Consider the following 8,583-nt stretch of genomic DNA (forward strand, 5'->3'; position numbering starts at 1 on the left):
TGTTTTTCTTAAGATTTTCACATGTTTTCTTGGCTGGTGATTTCAATTGTCTTCAAAACGATGTTTTTGTTTTATGATAGGTACATTTGATTAGCTTTATGAAATAATTAATGCAATATTTTTTGTTAAATTGACTGTGTTCTTTTTTTTGTTAATCAAGATCGAATATTATTGAATTCAGATCGACCATTTCCAGTTTAAATTGGTACAAAACATGAGCAAACAAAATTTAGATTGTTGTTTAGATGTTGTTGTAGTTTTTACTTCTTTATTTTCGGCAGTATATACCAAATTGTCCTTTCAATTTGGATTAGATCTCTGGAAAAGTCTGGTATGTTAACAACATCTTAGAAAAAAAATCACAAAAGTTGGACATCAATTCAGATTAGGTTTATGAAGTTTGAAGAAGAATAAGCTTTTTAAATTTGAGCATCAGAGGTACGTTTAATTTTCTATTATTATGGGACAATTTGTCAAACACTCGATTCGATAAGTTTTAAGTCAACTCTTTGGACATTTCTTTTTATTGATTTGGCTTGACAACTATAGTTACAAAAGTGACCTTAACCATTGTTCTAATTATAAACAGAAATTCACAAATCAATTTTGAAGGCTGGTCTTTTGAAATTTCTAATATTTTTTATAGAAGCGTTGAAGAAGTACAAATAAAAATATAGTTTAAAAATGGTTTCTAATGTTCTGCTATGGTTTCTAGTATATAAACTTTTGAATAATTTCCTGACTCTGTTATAATATAAATTATACTAGAAAGGATAAAAAAGTTTTGTTTGTTTGTACTTTTTGGTGGGAACATTACTGCAGACTGAAAAAAAACGCAATTAATTTTTTTATAGATGAAACATCTTTTGGCGTCTTCAGCAAACTTGTAAGTTATGATTCAAACATTCTAGAAAATATAAGTCAAACGGGTGATAAATTCCTGATTTTTCAATTAACTTTCAATTGAGCAATTCTCTGAGATTTCGGTCATTCGATTTTTTTTTTTGTATTTTTTAATCCGGCTGAAACTTTTTTGGTGACTTCGGTATGCCCAAAGATGCCATTTTGCATCATTAGTTTGTCCATATAAATTTCCATACAAATTTGGCAGCTGTCCATACAAAAATGATATGTGAGAATTCAAGGAATTTTTTGATCGATTTGGTGTCTTCGGCTACAGCATAGCAGTTTGGACCGCGGTAGGATAAAATTCTCTTCAAAACTTCTTCAGGAGTTTGGAAGAGTACTTGAAGAAAGTTTTATCCTACCGCGGTCCAAACTGCTATGCTGTAGCTATCTTGAAGAGCTCTTGTAGAACTCCTGGAAAAATGTTACTTGGGATGTTTGCCCACCTTTGAAAAAAATATTTTTGAAAAGCTGAGAAAATTCTCTATATTTTTTGCTTTTATGAACTTTGTTGATACGACCCATAGTTGCTGAGATATTGCCATGCAAAGGTTAAAAAACAGGATAATTGATGTTTTCTAAGTCTCACCCAAACAACTCACCATTTTCTTATGTCGATATCTCAGCAATTAATGGTCCGATTTACAATGTTACAATATGAAACATTCGTGAAATTTTCCGATCTTTTCGAAAAAAATATTTTCAAAAATGTATAATCAAGACTAACATTTTAAACGGGCGTAATATTGAAAGTTAGCCCGTTTAAAATGTTAGTCTTGATTTTAAATTTTTGAAAATATTTTTTTCGAAAAGATCGGAAAATTTCACGAATGTTTCATATTTTAACATTGTAAATCGGACCATTAATTGCTGAGATATCGACATTAGAAAATGGTGGGTTGTTTGGGTGAGACTTAGAAAACATCAATTTTCCTGTTTTTCAACCTTTGCATGGGAATATCTCAGCAACTATGGGTCGTATCAACAAAATTTATTAAAGCAAAAAATAAAGAATTTTCTCAGCTTTTCAAAAATATTTTTTTCAAAGGTGGGCAAACATGGGCACTTATTTAAAAAAATGAAAAACTGCGACTATTTTCAAAAAATTTACCTAAAATGGTTATAACTTGAAAACGGTACACTTTATCAAAATTTCACTGAAGTACTTTTTGATTGCAAATTCGATTTTACATCGAAAAATGAAGTTGAAAAATTTTTGCGACCAATATTTCGATTTTTTGAAAAAAATCAGTATTGATTCAAAAAATCATAACTCGGTCAAAGATTTTTTGCCCGTTCTGGAAATTTCAGAAAAGTTGGCATTTTATGTCCTCTAAAACATATCAAAAAATAAAAAAAAATTAAAAATAGTGTTTTTTGCAAATCAAGTTTTAGTGACAAAAAGTGAAATTTAAAATCACCAAAATTTTTTTTACCGTGTATAATTTTTTTTCACTGTAGTCCATATCCATACCTACAACTTTGCCGAAGACACCAAATCGATCAAAAAATTCATTCAAAAGATACAGATTTTTGAATTTTCACATATCATTTTTGTATGGACAACTGCCAAATTTGTATGGAAATATATATGGACAAACTAATGATGCAAAATGGCTTCTTTGGGCATACCGAAGGCACCAAAAAAGTTTCAGCCGGATTTAAAAATACAAAAATTAAAATTAAAGAAAAAAGACCGATTCCGTAGAGAACTGCTCCCTTGTCTGAGATTCTAGAGGTGGCGGAATGGTTTAGGGTTCGTCGGCTAAGAACCTGACGATTTGTACCACCAAGATGCAGTTTCAGATCTGGCGATCTGTGTTGAGTTGTAGCAAGTACTGCTTGAATGCTAAATGAAGAATCGTTACTGGTCAGTTTACTCCATGGCGAGAATTTTTCTTCTCGGTATTGTGAGCTAATTAGTTCCAAATAGTCTTAATGGTTGATAAATTTAAGATTTTCATTTTAACATTGATTGTTTTTGTCATTTCTAAAAATACAAAATTCTTTAAAGTTTGAATACACAATTCGACATTTCTGATGTTGATGTTAGTAGACGCTTCAGTTTCAACAAGGTATGGTACATTTGGGCTCCTTGAACAAGCTCCAATCTTGAATTCACTAAAAATGATTTTAGTGAATTCTCTGCCAATAAATTAAAATTTTAACATCAGTTCCCAGGCAGGTGGGAATAACAAAACGGAGGTCATTTCAATTACAAATCATGCGCCCTCCCAAAAAGCCTGCAGTTCAACGAAAGGGAGGAATGTTAGTCCGATAGTTGAAGTTGCAGACTCATCAAGCACATAGTTTTTCGCTATATACTTGTTGATACCGCTTGAGACCGTTGAATCCACAGCATTTCCTTCAAGCATCACGTGATTTATTTTTTTTGGGTTAGTAGGATAAGGTATTGGTTTTTCGATGCCTCCCGAGCTACGATGCTATGGGGAGGACTTTCATAACAGACCCGTCGGCGAGCCTTCCGAGCAACGATGCTATGGGAAGGTCTTTCTGGTTAACACACATACTCACTCACACACTCCACTATTAACTCAACGATCCAAATTGTCAGTGCGTCTTTCGTTCATTATATAGAAATGGCTTTTTCACCGCAAAAAAATAAAACCTTATTCGAAAAATTTAAACACAATCCACCCGACGCCGTGCCTTCAGATCAACGATGATATAGGAAGGGCTTTAAAAAAACAAAAGAAATCACTATTCACTCCGAATATTTTTTACGACCACGCGCTCCCTTTGCCAATTATGCACTCTCTTTGATCTAAGTGTCTGGAATGTTGAGAAACCAATTAAATGATTCCGTGCTTAATTTTTTATCATTTTATGCCTCATTAGGAAATCACGGTCTGCTTAAAAAATAACTTTTCAAGATCAAGTCTAACTGCCTGTTTCATGCTCGTTAATTGAATTATGAATCATAGAAGTCAAATGAATTATCTCAAAACAATCTTATTTTATATGTTGTTCTTTACTCATACAAATCAGCTTTGCATGCTTAAAAAAATCTTTGCGGTCACGAAAATTTAAAAGTTGATTTTCAACGTTAATTATGTTTTCGAATCAAGGGTTATTTCCAATTTTGAATGCACCAATCATTTGAATTAAATTAAAAACTACCATTGTATCATATTTTTGAAACATTTACAAAGCATTTGGTGCCGAAAATTTAAGAAAATAAATTCATTCTTTTGAACTTCGGGAATTCCCTAGCAATCCCAGGAAATGAGTTTTTTTTAACTAAAAATCTAAAGATTTTTTCCCGGAACGATTGTATCAGTATTTATTCAAGATTGGATGAAAATAAAGATTTTGGCTTATTTCAAGCCTCATCAAGTTTAGGGGTTGAAAACAAATGTTTGTCATGAACATTGATTTGTTTTTTTTTCATTCGAAACTCCCTTTAACCTTTCGTTTATAAATTTTGTTGTGGTCAAACTCTCAACTCACAACAACCGCTTATTCGACCCAAGTCAAGCCCTTCGTTGACCCACTGTGGGTATCTTGGGGGCTCGTGTGGTGGCACGTGGGACATTACCACGGTGTCGTGCGCGCGTGTCCAACGTACCAAATGAGCCAGGAAATTACGTACCAAGCGTAATCCAAGCTCGCGCACGTTGGTCGGTCGAGTGTGCACTAGTTCATCAAAACCAAAGTCGACCCATTTTTCCACTAATCTGTAGCTGGAGGGTCTCCTTCAGTCTCCTTCGGTAGGCAAACTGTCGACAGACAAGCTCAACGGTGGCGAATTAAGAAAAAACACTAGACTGGAGACGGCAGCGCGATTGTTATCCCAGGTGATGATGCTTCAGGGCTTGTTGTTGAGCAATGGAAAAACGTTGAGTTTGGATTTATCACTATGATCAGGTTAGTTTTTTTTTCAGTGGGCTTGACTTGAACGATGTTTGAATTGATGGCCGTGCAGCACACTTACTCGTATGGGGTGGTGGTGTGAAGCAACATGATTATGATGACGCTTAAGAGGCACTTAATTTTCGATTAGTAAGATCATCAGTGAAGAAGCGTTGTATTAAGTGGGATCTATTTTTTGTTTAAGTGGTGAAGAAAATGAAGGCTATAAGATGAGGTTATGAAAATTATACAAAAAGAACAGTTATTCAGTCCGTATCTGATTATCTGAAACCCAGATTAATCGACGTTTGAAAATAAATATTCGAATATCCAAAGGATTCAATAGAGACTTCACGTGAAGACTTCCATCATTGTCATGATTTTTCCTTCAAAGATATAAATTTTGCGTTGCTTTCAATATTTTGACAAAATTCCTTCAACAAGTTGTTTAGAATTGTGCCCTACACATGCTGATTCCTTTTGGTAACGATTATCTCATTCCTTGTTAAGTTATGGAAATCGTCATTAATCAATGATTGCCAACTAGGACGTCAATGACTGTGCCACAAAATTATATAAATTTTGAAACACAATTGATTTAGATCAAAAATTCCTTCAGTGGCTTCAAGAAGGCAACAACCGGCACATGCTGATTCCTTTTGGTGCTGAAATACGTTAAATTGAAATTAATACAAATTTTTTAATACCGATGATTAATTTTCTTCGAAAATGATCAACGGCTTCACCTTCAGGTAAAGGAATAATTTATAAAAATTCTTCGGCATTTTTTTATATCAAATTTGAATTCGAAACTATTGGCACTACGCCCCCCGGGGCATGGCCTTCCTCTAACGTGGGATTTCTGCTCCAGCGCCTCTGACGAGACAGGAGAAACCGGGACCGACGTTTTACTTCACCATCCGATAGAAGCTCAGTGGATAAGGCGGGAATCGAACCCGCGTCTCATAGCATCATCGGGATCGGCAGCCGAAGCCGCTACCCCTGCGCCACGAGACCCGTTCAGTGACCTCAAATAATGAATTTGAATTATGAATCACTTTGAATAATTACGTTTTTTAAATAAGCTCAAATGTAATAGTGAAATAAAACAAAAATGTTAATATTATATTTTTCCAACGAATTCAATTTACTGCAATTCCATTATCCTTCTAAATTTTGGAATCCAAGCAATTTGTAAGATAAGAAATTTCAAAACTTTTGACTTTATGTCCAAGAAAAATCACAAAAAAATTACACAAGACTCCATAAACCAGAAATGAACTTTTTTTCTGAAATTGACTAAATTCAAAATAATACATGGCTTAACCACCCTATCAGGCACTACCATTCCGAAATGTTCCAAGAGATTTTAAAAACATTCACAAGAGCTTTCAAGTTAACGCCAAAATGTATGCAACCAAGATGCAATGCACATACGAAGCTTTTACAGTGGCGATTGAATTGTTTGAGATAGCCAAACAATTTTACCAAAAAATAGTGTTTAAATAAAAGGGTGGAAAATCTAAACATGTATCAAGAGCTTTTTTAAAAGGTTTTTAAGACCTTATAATACACAGTAAAAAAGGGGTACATCTTTTATGTCAGAAAAAATATATTATTTTACTATAGAAAATGTGTGATTTTCAATTTTCCAAAATACGTACTTTTGATTTTCGAGATTTTTTGATACATTTTAGGGGACAAAAACCCGCAACTTTTGAGCTATAGAGAAGTAACTATGGTCAAAAATCTGCGGCCGAGTTATGAATTTTTGAAAAAAAAGTGACCTCAATTTTTTATGTAAAATTGAATTTGCAGTAGAAAAGTACCTAACAGATGTTCTGATAAAGGGCTCCATTTTCATGATGTAGCCATAGTTTAGTTTTAACGAAATTTTCGCAGTTTTTCGATTTGTTAAATAAGTGAGACTTAGAAAACTTCAATTTTTATGTTTCTTTTTCTTTGAGTCGCTGTATCTCAGCAACCAAAGGTCCTATCTTCAATGTTTCTTAGACGATGCTTCTTTCACGAATTTTTCATGTTTTAACATTGTAAATCAGACTCTTAGTTGCTGATATATCGACGTAAGAATCGTTTGGGTAAGGCTTAGAAAACATCAATTTGCTGTTTTTAAACCTTTGCTTGGCATTATCTCAGCAAGTAAAGGTCGTATCAACGTGGTTCAATAAAGCAAAATACATATAGAGAATTTTTTCAGCTTTTCAAACATATTTTTTCAAAAGTGGGCAAACATGGGCACTAATTTAAAAAAAAAAAAAAACTACGACTAACACTTAAAATATTCACTTAAGTACTTTTGATTTCAAATTTGATTAAACATCGAAAAATGAAGTTGAAAAATTTTTGCGAACAACATTTCGATGTTTTGAAAAAATCTGTATTGATTCAAAAATTTATAACTCGGTCAAAGATTTTTTGCAAAACCTGGAAATTTCTGAAAAGTTGGCATTTTATGTCCCCGAAAACAAATAAAAATAATAAAAATAGTGTATTTTTGCAAATCAAGTTTAAGTGACAAAAAGTAAAATAAAAAATTACCCATTTTTTTCTACCTTGAATAATTTTTTTCAGTGTTGTCCTTATCCATACCTACAACTTTGCCGAAGACACCAAATCGATAAAAAAAATCCTTCAAAAGATACAGATTTTTGAATTTTCATACATCAATTTTGTATGGACAGCTGCCAAATTTGTATGGAAAATTTATATGGACAAACTAATGATGCAAAATGGCTTCTTTGGGCATACCGAAGACACCAAATAGTTTCAGCCGGATTAAAAAATAGAAAAAAAAATGCACAAAAAAGACCGATTTCGTAGAGAATTGCTCATACGGGACATTAATGCGAAAAGAGACAGAACAGTTATGTTCCAAAATTCAAAATATTCAAAAGGTCAAAAAGTGCCCAATTTGATCAAGATTAACCGTAAAACATAAACGTTGTACAATGTATTTTAATTGGCCAATGTATTGCACAAGATTGTTAAATGAAAATTTAAACTATCAACAATATTTTTTTGCCTCTTGATATATATTGACATGAATATGAAATGAAATTCTAGATATTCTAGAAATACAAAAAAATTGCAATGGGGTAATTCTCCGCCAACTCACACAGCAGTTGCCCCGACCCCTCTTCGATTTGCGTGAAACTTTGTCCTAAGGGGTAACTTTTGTCCCTGATCACGAATCCGAGGTCCGTTTTTTGATATCTCGTGACGGAGGGGCGGTACGACCCCTTCCATTTTTGCACATGCGAAAAAAGAGGTGTTTTTCAATAATTTGCAGCCTGAAACGGTGATGAGATAGAAATTTGGTGTCAAAGGGACTTTTATGTAAAATTAGACGCCCGATTTGATGGCGTAATCAGAATTCCGAAAAAACGTATTTTTCATCGAAAAAAACACTAAAAAAGTTTTAAAAATTCTCCCATTTTCCGTTACTCGACTGTAAAAAAATTTGGAACATGTCATTTTATGGGAAATTTAATGTACTTTTCGAATCTACATTGTCCCAGAAGGGTCATTTTTTCATTTAGAACAAAATTTTTCATTTTAAAATTTCGTGTTTTTTCTAACTTTGCAGGGTTATTTTTTAGAGTGTAACAATGTTCTACAAAGTTGTAGAGCAGACAATTACAAAAATTTTGATATATATACATAAGGGGTTTGCTTATAAACATCACAAGTTATCACGATTTTACGAAAAAAAGTTTTAAAAAAGTTGGTCGTCATCGATCATGGCCGTTCATGGTCACCCGCGACAGACACGGACGACGAAAC

The sequence above is a fragment of the Culex pipiens genome, chromosome 3, assembly GCF_016801865.2.
Source record: "Culex pipiens pallens isolate TS chromosome 3, TS_CPP_V2, whole genome shotgun sequence".
Taxonomy (NCBI): Eukaryota; Metazoa; Arthropoda; class Insecta; order Diptera; family Culicidae; genus Culex; species Culex pipiens.